The sequence below is a fragment of the Parasteatoda tepidariorum genome, chromosome 1, assembly GCF_982258835.1.
Source record: "Parasteatoda tepidariorum strain Cologne lab strain chromosome 1, Ptep-v5.0, whole genome shotgun sequence".
Classification (NCBI taxonomy): Eukaryota; Metazoa; Arthropoda; class Arachnida; order Araneae; family Theridiidae; genus Parasteatoda; species Parasteatoda tepidariorum.
In genome coordinates this window covers 95,678,143-95,699,587 of record NC_141755.1, presented here as the reverse complement: position 1 = coordinate 95,699,587, position 21,445 = coordinate 95,678,143, and positions in this window count along the sequence as shown.

Sequence of the window (21,445 nt, the reverse complement as noted above, 5' to 3'; positions counted from 1 at the left end):
CTTCTTGTAAGGACAGTTTGTTTTGATTTACTGAAATTTACACATCGGAAGTAAGGGCTATTTTATACTGACTGTTCAGAACTATCAATTATTTTTAATTTTAAAATAGTAAAACTGTATTTTGTGATATTTCTGGATATTGAAACCTATCACATGTTGGAAGTGTTGCAGATATTTCTTTTATCGTGAATTTCTCACATTTTCCTTTAAGACAAAGCAACCCAGTCACTCTTGTTTCTTTTTTTTCCTTTTTGGACAACTTTATTCGATTGTTGGCAAACTAATTAGCGAAGCTCGCTTGTTTATCCCTTCTGGCATACTCGCTCTACATTTTGGCATTATTGAACTGTGACAAATATCGATATAAACATGAAAAATTGATAAAAATCTGCTTTCTTCTTTCAATTAGAATAAAAACGATGAAAAATAGTTGTTATACGAATCATTTCAATGTTGCACGGTGCCGTGTCAGCAAAATATAAGTTTCCTCTCCCTCTGAAAGAAGCGAAAGAAAAATGATTTTACAGCCACTCTCAGCTCCACCTCCTTTTACAACTTCTTTGTGACATCACGCACCGTCAAATTTTAATCATTGAAAGGATTAAAAAATAATAACTAATAAAAATTCAAAGAAAAAGATGATTTACTCTTAAGATGTAAATATAAACTACTAAAAATTTTGAAAACATAATAATACAAGAAGATTATATTGTGTCAAGCAAAAATATTAGATAATTTAACCAGAAAATCTTATAATGCACACTTTTATAGATTTCATACTAATGATAGCATAACATGATTTCCTTTTTTTTATTGAGAAATTATCAATGACTTTTGATAAATTCTTGGTATTTTTGATGAAACCAAACAGAACTTTATTACAGATTTCAATATATAAAGTGCTATTGCTGTAACTGTAAACATTTTTTTCAATTCTTTACATGCCCTTACATGACTTTACATGCCTTTCAGTTTTATAGATAATTGCTTAGCATAAATTCACTGATTCCAATAATATTATAAAAATTCTTTTTATAAGTCAAATACCTGAAAATACTTTCAACACAACTGAAAAATCGAATCTTTTTTTTATTTTTTTATCAATGCTGAATCTGCTGAAAAAAGAGGAACACAAATAATTGCATATCCCGTAGTCTTCTCCAGTAAAATTTATGATTGTACTTTTTTTATTACTAAACACTCAGACCGGAATTCAGTTTGTCTGATATAAATGAAGTACAATAGGGTTATAAAAACATAAATTTAAACTAATATTTACTAGCAACGTAAATTTTTTCTACGTAAACTGACCTTTAAATGAATTTTCACTTTAGATTCCTATATTAAGTCAGTCAGTGCTCTTAAATTTATATTTTGCTTTAAGAATGTGATACAAATATATGACTTAAAAACAGAGAAGTGAGCCAGATGCCTGTTTCGAACATTTTTGCTTTTTCTTTCTCATAAGCTGTAACGCATTTATATCCAGTAAATATAAGTTGCATTGAAGTTGAGAAGGGATTTTAGTGTTGAAAACAAATTGATTTTTTTTTCATACTCTTCCCAACGATGAAACTGGTTTTTGAAATTTCTCTGTGTTATAAAATATTTCTTTTCCATTTATCACGAAACTATCGTTTTTTATATGAAAAGTGACTGGGATAACTCAATTTAAAACATAAACTTAAAATGTTTCTTTCTTTACTTTACAGCAGATAAAATCAGACAGCCTGTATCAGATGATTATTTTATATATTTAGATTTAACGTTTTTCAAAAGTTAAAACTGAAAAAAGCTTAAAAAATCAACTTAATGTTTTTATTTTCTTAATTACAGGAATTTAAAAATTATGAATTTGTTTCATAATAGGTAGTTGAATATTCCCTAGAATTTTGAAAATAATTATCTTACACACAGTTTTATTTTTAAATTTAAACATTACGCATGTCATTAAATAATTTTATATTTCATTTTATAACCCTCGTTGAGCCCCAACGCAAATTTTTGGGTTTACTCCTACTAATGTTCAACTCCGTAAATTTGTAATTTTGAACCCAATCCAGAAGACAAGAGAACTGCTGGATCAAGTATTGGGAGAAATTCGCCTTGTAGAGGACTTTTTGATGCAACTAACCCGCATTTGCGTTACATGGAGAGGAAAACCTCGAAAACTCCCACGGTTAGCCTGACGGCAAGGGAACTCTAACCAATTATCTGCCTACCACTGAGGATATCTTGCGTCAGCACTGTGGACGGCGCAAGTCGGACGCGGAATTCGTATCGACCAGCAATGACTGGGATTTGAACCCGGTTCACCTCATGGGAAGGTGAACGCTCTATCCCCTGGGCCATCGCGGCTCTCATTAAATATTTTTGGCATAATGTTTTACATCATTCTAAGGAGATATTTTTTTCAGCACTGTAAAAAAGTCTGTATCAAATTACGGTCAAAAGTGCCGGCCCTCCGGGTGCTACTTTTTACCATAAAAACCATTTTTACCGGAATATCTTATGGAACAAAAATCTGGCATACCGTAATTTTTACAGGAATAATTAACTTAAAACTACTAAATAACTCGAATGAAATAAACATTACTGCAAAAATTACGGTATAATACTTTACTATAAATATGGATTTCACAGTAAAGGGATTTTATGGATGATGCATCTAAAGTGCCAGTATTTCATACCATAATTTAATACTGAGTGCTTTACAACAGTGTTTCCCAAACTTATGACTTTTGTGTACCCTTTCTAAATTTTTCGTTACGCTGTGTTCCACTAATAAAAAAGGAATGTATTTTTTACTATAAAAAAGTGCACAAAAGTTAAAACTAACAACTGGCTGTTGACGCCACTAATTACTAACTGTTAACTCTGCAAAAAATAGCCAATAGAAAAATATCGTAATCGTGACTTTTCATGGCTAGCTTTGTTTTTAAATAAAAGTTTTTGAAATTTTCGTTTGTAATTTCGCATAAGAACGTGTACCCTCGCTAAACTGGTCTCATACTCCTGGGGGTACGCGTACCACACTTTGGGAAACACTGCTTTACAATATACCGTATTCTATTTTTCGCCTTATTGTTCGATTTCATTTAGTTTAATTTTTAGATCATTAAAATGAAATGTCAAATTAAAAAAAAAAGCAATCATTTTCTACGCTTCCTTTTTGCTTTTAATCAAGGCTCTAAGGCTGAAAAAGCTACTTGTGACATTTGTGTTGAATAAGAGGGGTGTGACATAGCCTAATAAAAAACTGCCGTGTGTGGTAAACCGAGCTGAAAATTAGAAATTTTGGCCTTAGAGATGCACCTCGTTCTGACAGCTCAGTTGAGTTTGATGAACTGTGCTACCAAATTTTCCTCCGTGTAAAACTACAGGAGAATTGGCGGAAAAAAGGGTTTCCTTTAAAGTTTTAAGCAATTAAGAAAAAACAAGAATTTAGTTGCAAATACAATCAATGCAGTAATCTAATATATATATAGCATCATCATAAATTAGAAGATTATTATTATAAAACACCATTTAGTATTCCGTCACACGCTAATATGTATTTTACTATTATTTTTTAATGTGTTTAGTAATATATAATAACGATAAATAATTTCTGATGCTTCTAATATCCCACAATAAAAATTCTGGTAAAATTAAAGTACTTATATGGTAATGACAATTCTGGTAAAAAAACAACAACATAATTCTGGTAAAAAATATACGGAATCATTTAAATCATTGGAAATGTTTCCGTCCGTATGGTAACGGTTCACTGAAAAATCTGATTTTCAAAATTATGCTTCTAATTTTGAAAATCAGATTTTTCAAAATTAGAAGCATAATTTATTGAAAAAAAAACCGAAAAGTAAATTCAACCGAGTAAATTGTTTTATGACATGTTCATGATAATATTATAAATGACATGTTCATGACAAAATTATAAATATTTACCATATTTACTAACAATATTTACTAACAAAATATTGATACTTATAACCATATTTACTAACAAAAACACGGCAATCAAACCATATTTCATTGTTAATTTTGCCAAGAAAGCATTACCAAAGTTATTCGTTAAAAATAACTGTACTTTTTGTTGTTTCCGTAGAGTAAAAAAAAAGAAAAATTTTACCATATTCTGATACCATACTTTTTTTTTCTCATGCACTGTCGTCTTTGAGAAGAAAAACATCTTAACCTAAGTCTACAGGCTAAAAGCTCAAAGTACATTCTATCTTATATCATAATTTAATTCAAAAAATTAAAGTAGAAAATAAAATTAAAAAAAAACAAGATTTATTTTGTAAAGCCTGTTTCGATGAAATACTAGTTAAAAAACCTTTTTACATTAATGAACGCATTAAAAATATATTTTACCAGTATAATTTCTTTCTATTTAATGGAAGTGCAATTATTTAAATTAAATAAAGCAATGCACTTTTTATAACTGCATTACATTTAATTTATAACACCGCGACATATTTGATCGAGTAGGGGTTACTTTTTCCAATGAGTTAAAATAGAAATGATAAAAAAACTACTGACCTGAGTTCATATTTTTATTAAGTTTCAGCACATCTTACTTTTTTTCAAAATTTAATTACAAATATTTTTAAAAAAAGCAATTACTAGAAAACATTTTGTTCAAAAATTAATTTTGTAAAGGTTTGTCGTTTAAAATTTATGTATTTTTGCACTTTTAATATAGCTTTTAAAGAAACGTTTTAATGCTATTCAGAAATAAATCTCTATCTATTCTAAATGAGCTTAAATTCATTAAAATCAACAATTAATTATGAAAAAAATGATATTGAAATAAATTACTTTAAAATAAATAAACTAGTAAGAAGTGTAGAAAAAATTATTTTGTGAAGCTTGTTTGTTTAAAATACCAGTTAAGTGTAGTTTTAAATTATTAAACCATATATTTGGCTTTACATATCATTTATTTGAAGCAGAAATTTTCTTTTAATTTTTTCTACTTTTTAGTTCTATATTCAATAAAACTTACCTTTAACTATATATTTACAAAAATTATGAGAGTTTAATTTTTAATTCAAATTATTTCTTTCTGTCGTTCGAAAATCCAATTAAATTTGTGGACATTGTATGTGATTTTTTTTTAAATTATCAGATATGCTATGGTCTGTTATTTCAGTCGCTTTTGAAGAATTGATCTGAAATTAAATGAATAAAGTTCCTTATTACTGCTTTTAAATATTACACTGGGGAACATATTTTTTGTTGCATTTATGCAAATATTATTAAATTTAAAAGTATTTTACTTTCCCGAAAAATCACGCTTAAAACTAACTTTTAGACATTGACTTCCAATGATACATGCCTTCAATAATAATAGATAATGATTTTCCTGAAATTTGCATTATTTTTTTCTCTTGTCAAATATGTAGAGTTGAAATTGTTTCTGATTAAATTGTTCTTTAGATGAATTGTTTACTGAGTAAACGAATTATTTACATTTTCTTTATTCAAAATCATTTTTCTTTAAAGAAATGAAACGTTATAAAGATTGCTAATATTGAACGCTATTTAATTGAAATGTATTTATTTATGAATCTTTTCTTGTAGTGTAGTTGGGAATTGCTTGTAAGAAAGATTATTTGAAAGTATATTTTGTTTCCGTTCCCTTTTCTCTTTTATTTTTCTTTTTCGTTTCTTTTTTTTTCCTGTTTTTGAAAGTCATGGCATTAGTTTTTGATTTTTGTCCTTAAAAAAACACTCTTTCGTGATATTTAATTTTTTGATTATATATCTCATCCAAATTTGATTTCTTTCATTTTTAAAATTTTTTTAAATAATTTGAAAAAACTCATTTTTAGATATTTATAAATACTATTTAACAAATTATTAAAAATCATGAAATTTGGAAGGTAATGTTCTTGTTTTCTGTTCTTTAATTTATAGATTATTTATTTAATCAAGACTTAGTTTTTTTAAACTTTATTAAAAAAAATTATAAAACTTTGATAAAACACATTTTTAGTTATTCATGGATGCAGATAGTACAGAACTATCACAAAGTTAGTCAAATATGATGATTTCTTTTACGAAATTGACAAAGAATAAAAAAAGTATGAATCTCAAGTACATTTTTCTATTTAGAAAATGATTTTACGAACTCTTTTTTAACATTCAAAATATTATTTATTACAAAAATAAGAAGCGTTTTATCTTAAAAATTCATTTAAATTGCTTCATGTTGAATTAAATTTTTGCTTTATTAATTTTTACTATTTCATAATAAAATCAAAACTACTAATTGAAATATTTAACGAATGTTTTTTGTTCTTTTTTAGTAAATTGAAAAACTTTCTAAGCATGAAACAATAAAAGAGAATTTTTTAATTGCAAAAATTTAACTTTTCGTGCTTTATCTTTTCTTTTCTTCACATCTTTGCTTTTTAACTATAAAAGCTAAAACTTATATACAAGTATATTTTTCGCTTTTTTGGCTTTGAAGTATTGAACACTCTTAGTTACATCTAAAACACACATGAATACTATATACAAATAAGAATATTCCATTTAAGTAACGTAAAATGCTATCTAAACATCTGAATCAATGTAAAAGAACATTTCAATTGTTAAAGATTTCTCTTGGTGTTTTATTATTATTTTTGCTTTTTTACTATAAAAGCCAAAACATATCTAAGTATACGCTTTTGTTTTTTTGGCTTTGGATAATCTTACTTATGAATAAAGTATACTTAAGTATAATATGTGAAGGCGAATTTTCTTTTTGAGTAAAGTGAACTGTTTAAGCATCTTAAACAACGACAGGGAAGTTTTTAATTGTAAAACTTAACTTTTTGTGCTTTATTTTTTTCTTCGTATTTTTGCTACTTTAAAAACAAAGACATATATAAGTATAATTTTATGTATTTAAAATTATTTATAAATAATCAAATAAACGTTCGCCTTCCAATGAGGTGAACCGAGATGGAATCCCGGCGATGGCTGGTGGTTACAAATTCACATCCGGCTTGCACCGAGCACAGTGCTGACGTAAAATTATCCACAGTGGTGGACGGATCATAGGCTCTTTGAAGTCAGGCTAACCGTGGGAGGTATTCGTGGTTTTCCTCTCCATGTAACGCAAATGCGGGTTTGTTCCATCGAAAAGTCCTCCACGAAGGCAAATTTCTCCCAATACTTGATCCAGGAGTTCCCTTGTTTTCTGGATTGGGTTCAAAATTACAAGGCTACGGAGTTGAACATTAGTAGTCGTAAACCCAAAAATTGGGTCGGCTGTTCAACGACAATTGTAAAAAAAAATAATCAAATGGCAGAATTAATTTATAGTATTTCCACAATTTCAAAATTTAGCTAACACATAATGTAATCCGAACTCTTGCATGTGTCATTACATGAAAAGAAGGTCAATCACATGTCCTCACCTCAAATAATCCATAAAGACATCTAAATTACCCAGAATAATCCTTAATCTCAAACCGTGGCTTGATGGCCTACCTATTGTATATTCCCCAATATCTGATGTAATAATGAGGACATAAAAGGGGATGTACTACTGAATGATAAATAAACGCAACAGGCTATTTAAATTATAATTCTCAGAGTTAAACTTTTCCGAGCACTTAAGCTGACTACTCCTTTCGCTTTCAATAGTTTGCGTAGAGGCGGCCATAAAATTTTATGGCCCATCTAGCTCAGCTCAACCATCTTACGCGTATTCCTGGACACTTTGCGATAGGAGCAGTCAAGATTATTTCCAAAGTGAATCTAAAATTAATTTACCGGGCCCAAGGAGCAATATTTTCATATCAATATGTGACCTAGTTTTGTAGAGCAAATGTGGACATGGATAATTTTGCTTAAAAAACGCATTAAACAAAGCTATCAATATAGTGTGTCCTTTATTTAGGTCATAGTTACAGTAATTGTTTAAAAAATCTTTCGCGCAATCTACAATAGAGCTTATATAAATTGAATATAAAATATCACATTCGTTAATTTTCGTCATGAATTAATTTGTGTCTTTTATGACATAAATTAATGGATTTATGCCTTTTTTGACAAAAAAGAATTGAATTGTGTCCTTTGTGACCTAAGCAAATTTTATTATGTCAATATTGACAAAATTGGACGCCCGGTGTGTGAAAGATACCGCTTCGCGTTCCTGTCCTGGGTTCGATCCTCGGCCCGGTCAAGGTTTACTCAGCCTTTGATCCCTTCAGTGGGTCGATAAATGAGTATACCAAGCATGCTTGGGAACTAAACACGGGGAGTTCCGCGTTCGGCTGACCACCTAACCGGAACATCTGCTCGTGCACCCCAGAGCCCAAGGTCAAGAAAATTGAGATGGGCAAGGTAGGCCTTGGCTCTTTATGGGCTGTCACGCCACTGAGTTTAAAGTTTGACAAATTTGAGTTTATTCATATCAATTATGACAAAACTTATTAAACCTTATCAATCATAACACGCACAGATGAATTGATTCATATCAATTATGGACATAAACAAATTGACTTATATATGTTACGAAAGAAATGACTCGTCCAATATAAAGTTATAGGCTATTTAGATCACCTTAACCACCTTACTATTACTCCTGGCCATTTTCCGATAGGATAAGTCAAGATTATTTCCAAGGGAGTCTAAAATTAGTTTGCTGCATTCAAAGAGAAATATTTTCATTTCAATATGTGACCTACTTTTATGGAATAAATGTGAACATGGATACCTTGGCTTAAAAAACGAACTAAATCTATATACTATGTTATCAATATAGTGTGGTTCTAATTAAGGTTATAGGTTGAGTAATAGTTTAAAAAATATCTTGTGCTATCTGCAACAGAACTGAAATATCATCTCAGTCAACATGTCACACAATGAATTGTTTTGTGTTTCATATGTCACGATTCAAATCTTTAATACCAGAAATAAAATGATTTATGCCTTTCATGGCATGAGCAAAAGAATTTGTTCCTTTAATAACATGAATTGATTTTGTGTCCTAAACACAATTTAATTTTATATTTTATTAATTATAAATACTTTCTTCGTTATTGACGTAACCGTTTCCTGGTGTATGCTCCTCGCGAAAATTTGGTCAAAATGACGAAATAGCTATCGTCTTTTCTTCGATTAAATGAATTTTGCTGAAATTCAAGAAATAATTCGTCAATTAATTCTTTTTCTCCAAAAAAGGAAGAAAAAGAAAAAAGAGAGAGAGAGAGCCCGCGTGGTGCCCTAATGTATCTATACTTATATAATAATCTCTTTATCGTGGGTGGCATCATATATAGGTAGATCAATGTCGCCAAACAATACAAGAAGGACAGATAGAACAGAAGGAAAAAAAATTGAACACATGCCCGCAAAACGGGTTTCGAACCCGAGATCTTCTTGGTACAAGGCCAAATTCTTGACCAGCATACAGGCTGATTGGCTTGTTTCGTCACTTTATTTTCGATCGTCTAGTCTTCAGTCTAGTTTCATCATTCTAGTTAATAGTCTCCCACAATGCCCTAGGCTGAGAAAACACTTTTGTCATATATTTGAGAGTTCGCTGTTAGTGATAAATTACGTAATTTTGTGACGAAATGGATCTCAAAATTAGTTAAATACAGCTTAAGGATTGCAAAATCGTCAAAAAAGCTCGTTTTATTTCTGAGAGTGTAATATAGAATTATGGGCAATGTATCTCTGCGCAGGTTAAAATTTAAACACCCTTTTTGAGAAACTGGATTTTCTTGCTTTTTATTTCTATCCTCTACCTATGATTAAAACAATTTTGAAAAATAATTTGCGGCAAACAGTCCTCCTCTAGCAATTTCGAATATATAATAATAACTTCATTCGTTCCGTGCTCGTCAATAATGTCTGAAGCCTGCAGAATAATAATTGGACCAAAGCTATTTGTCAATTATTTCCATTTGCCCTGGAGAATAAATGTATCGTCAGAAATTAGAGAAAGACAAATTGTTTCGAACCATCACTGAATTTCAGAACCTCTTTTAAGCAAACAAAGTATTCAGAATCAACTATAACGATTTTGATGTCTTAAGATGCACGCAATTTCTAAGTCAATAACAATTTTAAGAAGTTCGCATCTTGTGTCATGATTATTATTGTCTCATGATTATTATCTTCACTTTTCGTTTTGTAATGGTATGAGCTGCTATAAATTCTCAATGCAAGCATAAATTAAAACTTTAGAAATATAAATTTTAGAAATAATATATGCATAAATATTTATTCAGAAGCATACAAATATCGTCATTACTAATTTTTGATAAAATGCTCAAAAATATGAAATATTATTTCAATGTTATTTAAATTGATCTTGTTAATTAACACTTTTAAGCATAATTTAAGTTCAACAATAATTTTATTTTATTTAATAATAATAACAGTTTAACGATAAAATGTTTAATAATCATTTAAGAACAATTTTAATAATAATTTAAAAATCCTGTTTTTTTAATTTCGTTTTAAGGAGATTCTGAGATTGTATCTTATCATCTTATTGTATTATATCATTATGAGACATTTTTTAAATTATCGTGTCTCGATTATTACCTTTATTTTACGTTTTTTAATGGTATGAGTTGTTATGAATGCTTAATAAACTGTCATTTATATTTCGCTAAAGAAAAATAATAAAATTATTAGAAATGTTAATTTAAAAAAAAATTTGTTTCTAATTGTTTCAATGAACGCAAACTACGGAAAAATTACGAAATGATTACTTTGATACTATTTATATAAAACATTTCTAAATTATTTATTATAAAAAACAGAAGGAAAAAGGATTTTATGGTTTGTTGTGCTCCGTTTAGGGAACGGGTTACTTATTATCAGAAAGTTTTAATATTTTTTACGAAGTTTATTAACAGAGCGTGTTGCTAACCTAAAAAATGTAAACCAGAAATCTGATTCAGATGCGCTTAACGAGGCAAACAATAATAATAAAATAATAATGAAATAATAATAAAATGATAATTAAATAATAATGAAATAATAATAAAAAAATGAAGCATCTACCATATGATCCGTATTATGTGTGATTTAAACTAATTAAGATTTTTTTAAATTTTCTATAAATATTTTAATTTTCTATAAATATTACATATGAATATTTGCGGAAAATAGGACGCACATATTATAATATGAAACTAGTTTCAAGTGAGCCCCACTTTCCAAAAGATTATAGAATCAATTCCAAAATATCCTTCTTTATCTAAATACTACTTATGCTCTAGACCGTTCGTTACTTGGGGGGGGGAAGGCAAATAAAAGTTTTTTTTTGTTTTTGTTTTTTTTTGTCTATTATGATTGTTAATCATAAAATGTTACGTAATAAAGAAAAAGAAGCTTGAGTTTATTTTTGCAATAAAGAATCGCATATTAGTTTGAGCCTTGAATTTCGTATACTAATCGAAATTTAAAAAAAAATTTATACCAGCTGAGAATAATAGGCAAGGATAATAAATAAATATTACTAGCATCCTTAAAATTTGACACAAAGAAATAATTTTCATAAAAACAACCTCTTTTTTTTTGTTAATTATATGCTGACGGCAACCAAAGACACTGGATCTTTATGAGAGGAAACTGCGTAACACATTGCAATTTACACCGAAGAGTCATTACATTATGACCACCCAGCTAAGAACATGTAGGACCACCTATAGCCCTCAAAACTGTTAACACCCGCATTGATGCCACAAGGTGCTGATAGGTAGTGTGAGGTATCTGGTACCACGCGCTCACCAACTGGTCCTGCAATTTCCTCACATTGCGAGGGGGTAGCGTGGCAGCACGAATTTGGTTTTCCAAGTAGGACCACAAATGCTCTATTGGATTAAGGTCAGGTGAATTTGGGGTTGCAAGACATGACTTGAAAATCATTGGAATGCTCCTCGACGATTCGACCCTTAAGACATGGTGCATTATCCTGTTGGTAAACACCATCCCCCGCATGAAAAACTGTTGCCATGAATGGGTGAACCTGTTATGCAACTATGTTCAAGTAGCTTGTCAGGGATTGTTCTATGAGGATTATGGGTCCTAATGTGCCCCATGAAAACATTATTCCAGGGCGAGAAACCATGAAAACCTCGGTGAGCCCATTGTTATAGATGAAGGGTGGTCATAATGTAATGGCTCTTCGGTGTATATTTCAAATAAAAAAAATGAGAGTACACGGCACATTTATCATCTTCATCTGTTTGTGTATATAGATACATCAATGAATCGATTCATCTTCTAAACGTGCGTAGAGTAAGAACTGATTAAAATTCATCTTTGCTCATAAGATTCAAACGTGATGGAAATGACTATATATATATATATATATATATATATATATATATATATATATATATATATATATATATATATATATATATATATATATATATATATATAGGGGAAGAATAACGTTTTCCAACTTTAATTTTAACACAACACATTTGTGAAAGCAAAAAGGAAAAGAAAATGGAATCAGAAGAATTTTAACGTTTTTGGTGAAATGAACTGGGAAAATCATAATGTATAATGTGGTTGTCAACAAAATTAAGATGAATTTAACAGGTTTCTAGAGTCTCTTGTCAAAACATTAGCAAAACTAATGATTCGGTCGGGACCTAGATAAGTAATCACTGTCATCGATCCCATCAACTGTCATCGATTCTTTAAAGCATTGCAAAGTTGTATTTCACGCCTTTCAATTATTTTGATTAAGGAAAAGACAAAAATGAAGAACGTTGAGGCTCAGTTTTAGAAATGTTATACTTATAATATACCAATTTTTGCGACTTTCGAATATAAATGTTGTACTAATATTTACGACTTTCGAATTAACTATTTCATTATTGCTCCTATACATATTTTATCAGCAATGAATGTATATTCTGTAAAATGAAGTTCATAACTTAAAATAATATTCTGAGAAATAATCCTAAAAAAAATGAGAAGTATATTTTTCTGCACTACTTTCATTTGTTAAATTAGTACTTTTCTTTGTACTTCTTTTGAGAACTAGTACTTCTCTGTTTACTTTTCTTATTAGTATAAGGATAAAGAACCCTAATTTGCAGTGATGAAATATTGTTACTTTTAAATTTTTAGATTTTAGTTGTTTGCTTTTTTCTTCCGAATTTTTGAAAACGTTTTTAATTCAACTTTTTTATGTAAATATTTTCTTGTAAATAGTTGTATGATATTTCATTGCTTTTCTCGACTACATCTGTTCTATAATGACAGTTCTTCGTTTCTCAAATTCTAGTTATAAATATATGTACTTCATGTGATCATCAGTCGATAACTAAGTGAGCAAGGCACCGTAAATAGTTGTTACACGAAAATCTTCAGGAAATCATTCCTGCAAAATTAGAGAAATGTTTTTTTTTATAAAAATACAGAAGATATCCTGCATTCTTATAGACATTTCAACTTTCAAAGCGGTAGTTGAATTTATTTGAATTAAGTGAAACTTACACATTTTTTCCAAGTTTGGACATTTAGCCTTTTCTAACTAAGAAATTACAAGGGGTATTGTATTAGAATGTTATCTTCACCACTAAGAAACAATTAAAAGAAGCACAAATAAATTCCGTGAATGCAAATTTCTTTTAATACTTTATCCAGGTGTTCCCTTGCCTTCCGGATTGGGTTCAAAATTACAAGACTACGGAGTTGAGTATTGATAGTCGTGAACTCAAAAATTTGGTTGGCTGTTCAACGACGGTTGCAAAATAAAATAAAACAAGCTTCTTCGAACCAGATAGTGGATAGAGCATTTGCGTTCCAATGAAACGTCCCAGGTTCAATCTCGGTCGAGATAGTTGGTTGATTTGAATTTTGCACTGGCATCAGCCCTTTGGTAGGCCGCAAAGGTAAATATTGATAGCCGCAAACTGAAAAGTGGATTGGCTATTTCAATATTTGTTTATAAAATAAGATGACTTACGATTATCCGTTTTTTTAATGCAAGATATAATAGTTTAGAATAAAATCTGCAACAAACTTTTAAAATTGAAATTATGACTGAGTTTAAAAGACTAATTAAAAATAATAAAAACTTTTCTATTACTTTTTTAAAGTTTCAAGAAGAGGGCACACACTGATCCTCTATCAGATTATTGATCTATAATGTTAAAAAAAAAATGAATTCATTTTTTTCTCCTTTTTATCTAGCTATCAACCATTCAGAAACTGACGCCCACTTCTTTTAATCACGCATCCCTCATATTAATTTTTTTTAAAAACGTGAGTCGACTAAAAGTAATTAAAGCTGCAATAATCTTGATCTATTTTTAGCGAGAAAACAGTTAATAGCTGACGCATACATGTTAAAAAATCTAGAAATTTTCCAAAATAAGACAACCATTTCAATTTTCTTTTCGTATTCTTAGTGTATGCGTCACTGTCTGCTAATTTTTACACACAGAACTGCTTGAAAGTGAGGCATGACAACAAAGATATTTTTTAGACTTACTTTAATTCAAAATTTAACTGAGGAATTTTTTTACGAGAAAAAAAATAAATATCCAACTAAAAATATCCCTAGAGAGAAGTTGAAAAGGAAAAGAAATTATAGAAACGCTCAGGAGTTTAGGCATGTAATTCTGAAAGATACTATTAATATTCTGAAAAAATTTAACACCTACGCAGTTTCGATACTTTATAATCCGCTTATTATTATTAAAATATTTAAGAAAAATATTCGTTTTAAACCCCAATATCAAATTGGCAACGACCGACATTATTAAGGTATATGGAATTTTTAAACTTTATAGTTAATCTTAGTTTGTAGCATTTAAAAAATTAAAGAAATTTTTCTTAGGTTTACCAAGAAAATAAAAAATATATATTAGAACCTTTTAATAAACAACACACAGCAAACAGGCAAGCAAATGGTACATTGAAACCCCAATATCAAATTGACAACTACCGATATTACTAAGGGATATGGGATTTTTAAACTTTATAGTTAATCTTAGTTTGTAACATTAAAAAATTTTTAAGAATTCTTCTTAGGTTTACAAAGAAAAAAAAACAATTTTTAAATTATATATTTCAGAACCTTTTAATATACAGCACTCAGCAAGCAAACAAGCAAATGGTACACTTAATGCACCAGTCATATGCAGAAGGTTAATATTTAAAAAAAAGTTGGAAAATTTTCTTAGAAAAACTACACTGCTTAATTGATTTGTAGTCAGTCAATCTGAATTGAGCAAGATTCCATCTTCCTTTGATACCATTTATATGAATGCCGATTTTTAACGATATGAGATTCTCAGTAACTCTCTATACCATTTGGAAATGCAACCTGCCCTTATTTGCCTCTCTCGGCCACCACTTCTTCATCTTTCGTGGTTTTTCTGTTTTTCTTTTCTATATAATTGATAGTAACGTGATAATGGGTTGTCTTTTCTAAGATTATTGTCCTCATTTACGTCTGTTTGTTGAGTCTTAAGAATCGGAGCCTTGCTTTCGAGCGCTTGCATCTTGTAGACTTATTTTATCCTAATAGTTTTTGAAGCTAATGAAGTTATTCCATTTCAAATGATTTATTTACTGGAAATCTTGAAATATTTAGACATTATACAAAAATGAATCCATGTCTTAACTGAAAAAAAATTCCATATCAGTTCCATATTTTTTTTAAATATGTAATCTTATTTTTAATAGTTAAAACTATCTGAAATACCGAAATTTTATTTGTTAATTGCTTTGGCAACAAAAAAAAAGAGAGGAGTTAAAAGCATTGAAAAAAATGGCAGTAAAGCAATATTAACACAAATTAGCATATGTTTCTTGAAATCAAACTAAAATCTCTCACTGATTCACAAATTAAAGCTTACTAAATACTGAACTTTGCTGAAAACATGAATTTAAAATTAACAAGCAAGCATTGGTTTTCAATAATAATTTTATTGAATATGATTTCTGGATAAGACTTTATGAAAATTCTCCGACATTGAATTGTAATTATTTACTTATCTGGTAATGATATTTTTTAAACCATCAATAAAGTAGAGAGGACGTTGCAAAAAAGGTCTGTGTTTAGGAAAAGCAAAACTATTTTTAAAGGGAAACAAAAACCAAAAAATATGTACTGAAAATTTCGCTTATTACTGTCAGATGAAAATGCCAAAGTATTGACGCATTTAATAGATTTCAAATAATGGGAAGAAATGTATGCAAAAAAAGAAAAAGAAAACAACATTGCTGGATGAGTAGTGATCCAATAACTTCTTTTGTAAATCGCCTAGCTTATTTATATTATTTACGAAATAAAAAAAAGATATTTAAATATTAAAATGGAAATAAATTATCTCCGGGTGTAGTTTTTGAGATTTAAGTTTGAAATTCTGCTACAATAATTTGGAATATTCCCATTAAATTCATATCAAATCCAAACTGCGCTAATTATATGCTGATAGGAAAAGATATTTCCCCCGAAGCATTTATAACATTCCCCATAATAACAGAAAAGAGAGTTATTAGATGCATTTTAGAATACTGTTGTTAACGCTTCTAAATGAAATTACAATGTGTGTAAATATCTCTTTGCACAATGAATGTAAACATCTCCAAAACTTTTGACGACTTTTATTTGTTTTGCTATTTAATATTTATTTAGTAGAGTAATCTGTCGAAAATAGTAATGCCATTTATTTAGTAATTTGCCACCATAATAAAATTAAAATTAATTAAATCACCTTAATCTCTTTAATAGTGGAGCTTGAACATCAATATATAATTTATTAACAATAAGTCACATTGAAAAAGTTTTATGAGTATGCACGTGACAATACTAAGTTTCAATACTTTCATTTGACAGCATTAACAGGGATTGATATTTTTGTCCGATAGTGCCGATTTTTTTTTTTAAATTGCATAATAGTAGTAGGAGCCTCCCCCTGTTCACTTCGCTGCCTAACCCTCGTAATTGCTTGTTATTCATTATTGAGGAACAAGAGGGAAGAGCCGCTTATGTTCATTTTTTTTAATATATATATATATATATATATATATATATATATATATATATATATATATATATATATATATATATATATATATATATATATATATATATATATATATATATATATATATATATATATATATATATATATATATATATATATATATATATATATATATATATATATATATATATATATATATATATATATATATATATATATATATATATATATATATATATATATATCCGTCGTTGAACAGCCGAGCCAAATATGGGTTTACGACTACTAATGTTCAACTCCGTAGCCTTGTAATTTTGAACCAATAAAAGACAGGGAGACTCCTTGATCAGTACCCCCACAGGTATTGATTTTTTATGGGAACATGGAGGACTTTGCTAATCGACCAATTTAACGTGCATCAGTCGCCATTTACTATACTGGGAGTCTTCAGGTCTATATATACTCACTATACTGGTCCGCACCCACAAACTCTTGGATATGGGCCCAGTGCCCTACTAACCAGGCTACCCCGGCCAATGTTAATTTTTTTTGAAACAATAATTACGATTGAGCCGCGATGGCTCAGGGGATAGAGCGCTCGCCTTCCAATGAGGTGAACCCGGGTTTGAACCCGCCAAGGGTGGTCGATACGAATTCCGCATCTGGCTTGAACTGACCACAGTGCTGACGTGAAATATCTTCAGTGATAGACGGATCATGGGTTAGAGTCCCCCTGCCATCAGGCTAACCGTGGGAGGTTCTCGTGGTTTTCCTTTCCATGTAAAGCAAGTACTTGATCCAGGAGTTACCATGTCTTCTGGATTGGGTTCAAAATTACAAGGCTACGGAGTTAAACATTAGCGGTCGTAAACCCAAAAATTGGGTCGGCAGTTCAAAGACAGTTATAAAAAAAAATACGATTGGATTGCTATCTGTTGCATTTTGGGAATTAGCAAGATATGAAAAATAAATAACATGGAAAATCGGTCATCGCCTAAAGTTATTACTCAATAAGGATGGGCAAGCTGTGGGAAAACAATTTCTACCCGTGCGCAAATTCATTTTTGTTCAGAATCAGCTTTTATGGACATAAACAGTTTTTTCTCCTTGTTCATCTTAAAAGTCGACAAAAAACGGTCACTTAGTTCAAAACTAACTAATCATTATAATTTTTCGTAAGCACATTTTATTAATATGTTAACCGTAATGAAATGAAAGGATAGTTGGATTTGAAAAATAATCTACTTTACTTGGAATAAGTTTTAAACTTAAGAGAAAAGTAGGCGCCACACAATAAGAAGTAATAAATTAGAAGTAATTTTACATGTTAACAATATACATATAACAATGACCTTATATCATATAACAGATCATATTGGAAGCAGTTTTTAATGTCTCCTCAGTTTTGATATTTTTTAAAAATTTTGGTATAAATGCTAGAATAATATTTTAAATCTGATAAAATCTATTCTTTCTCTAATTTTTTATTTACTTATTTTTTGTTGTTGTTACGTTTACTATTATTTGTTTATTTACTTATTTTTTGTTGTTTTTTTACTTGTGTTTATTTACTTGTTATTTTTGTTGTTTATTTACTTATTTTTTGTTGTTGTCTTTTTTATATTCCATCGAACTTCTTGAACATTTTTCTACGCATCTTCGTAATTCCAAGTACCCAAGTCTTAGAGATTTTGAGTAGCAAAACAAAATAAAAAGTAGAACAGAAAAAAAGTTTAAAATAAAAATTCGCAAAATAGAAATACTTAAAATTTTAATAACTCTCGAGTAAGTTAAAATTTCGAGAAAAAAAAACTGCAAGTTGAGTTCATGAAGAAATATGGCCCCTTAAACAAGTCGAATTTCAACTCTGCCGTTGCATTCCAGCATATATGTATGCAGATCGGTCCGCATGATATTTTTTCAAACAAGTTCAACACCTAATAATTCCTAAACAAAGGTTAACTGTTTTTCATTTCATCGTAATTTCTATACACTTTTCTATACACCTCAGTAATTTCGAATTTCTGATTCTTGTAGTTGCAAAACAAAATGCAAAGTTATATATATATATATATATATATATATATATATATATATATATATATATATATATATATATATATATATATATATATATATATATATATACACTGAGGAGCCAAAAAAACTGATATACCTGCCTAATATCGTGTAGGGCCCCCGCAAGCACGCAGAAGTGCCGCAACACGACGTGGCATGGATTCGATCAATGTGTGAAGTAGTGCTGGAGATAATAGACACCATGAATCGTGCAGGGCTGTCCATAAACCAGTAGGAGTAAGAAGGGGTGGGGATATCTTCGGATATCTCTCTTGCATGATCTTTTTCCGACAGCAGCGGTGTCGTAGATTTGATGTTTTACCGGATTTCCGTTACTCACGGTATATTCGTGAAATAGTCGTACGTGAAAATCCAAATTTCATTGCTATCTCGGAGATGCTATGTCCCATCTCCCGTGCGCCGACTATAACACCACGTACAAACTCACTTAAACCTGGCATTGTAGCAGCAGTAACCGATCTAAGAACTGTGCTAGACACTCGTTGTCTTATATACGCTTTGCGGATCGCAGCGCTGTACTTAGATTGGCTCCATACCCCTTTATTTGCATACTCATGCCTGTACCAGTTTTTTCGGCTCTCCAGTGTGTATATATATATATATATATATATATATATATATATATATTCAAAATTTAGAGGACAAATACCATTGCTCAACTGTGGTCCATGAAAACTAGCAAACTTAAAACGACGTTTATTTTTTTATTTTTCCAGTTAGTGTAACAGTTAATAAAAAGTAATGTTTACAAATTGCAGTTCTTAAATTTTGAACTTAAATACATTTGCTACCGAAATTCTTCTTGTAATATATCACATGAATATCAAATATCGATCCTAAACAAGAAACATTCAACGTCATCAGGAGTTGCTTTATTTTAGCTGTAACTCAAACCGCAGATACTTACCGAAACAAGAATCTAGTACTTACGAATGTTGTAATGAATATCAATACTATTATAGTACTATCAAGGAAAATTTTTCGTAAATTGAAATTAAGCAGCGATATACTATTATAATTTATCAAATATTATCAGAATTTGCTTCAATTTTATGAGTGCTATTTATGCTTTTCTTTCGTCACTTTTTTAATTTCTTTTACTAGCAGTGTTATTTTCGACTATGTTACTATTTTAATTACGATCATCTCATTTTTGTTTTATTTAATACTGTAGTTTCTTCTCTTCGTATTATCTATTTAAAATCAAATTTTGTATTTTCCAGATATAGAGTATGGAGTTAAGTTGTTTTATCTTAACAGTTTCCATGTAATTATATGAAATTTCCGAAAATCAATGATGGCTGCAAAAGCACGTGAAAATATGTTTATAAAAAGCGATTCATGCTTGTTTTTACCTCTAAAGTAGTTTAAATTTTTCAGTCTAGAAACTACTTTACAGAAACATTTCATTGAATTAAAGTAAACGTCTTCTCAGAAATTGGCAGACAGAAATGACATCAACATTTTTAAACGAATTTATTCTTTCCATAAATATATAATATCTCCAAAAACAACATGTTTCTTTCTTTTATAACAACAGCTTTCAAAGCACACACTTAACAATGAAAATAAAGAATAACTGAATATTTATTTAACACCAATTCAATAATAGTCAACACCAACTTTTTCAATATAATATGCAAATGCTTTTTACAATGATTAACACTTAAGCCATTACATACAAACCAAAAGCAATAGACTAATAAAACAGTGTCTAAAGTTTAAAAAAAAAGAACAAAAAACACGAAAAATATTCACAATATAAACACAGGAACTTTTTTCTATTTGTTACATTGTATCTATATGGAACTGAAGGTACAAAAGTTCTGACGTCATACGTACTAAAAAATTTTCAAAGCTAGATTATCGTCTGTGACCGGAAAAAAGTGCTCCAATCACTAACTGTTAAAAAAAAATTCATGCCCGTTATGCTAACAAGAGCATAAAAATATAGACTTACCCTTAAATTATTTTCTCGTGAATATATATGGCCACTGGCTGTAATTTAGCGCTATGCTCGTAAAAATTATCTTTAATCCGAGTTTTGAATTTGTTTGAGACTTACGATCGAATCAAGGTGAATAAGAATGAGAGAAATCACTAATGCATAGAGTATTGAAGAGATAAGTTTTTTGACGTTAATCGGATTCGAACTCGGGAACTTTGTGCCTGAGACAGTAAAAACCATGGTAATAGAGTATTCACCCATAAATTCAGTTAGGAAGCTTTATACAATAAAACGTTGTAAATTAACAGTTACGGGCACTGAGCTTTTTTTCTCAAAAGAAGAAGCTGACCGTATGAATTAACGACCAACTCTCCGAAATTTACGAAAATTTTTTAGAGCGTAGACG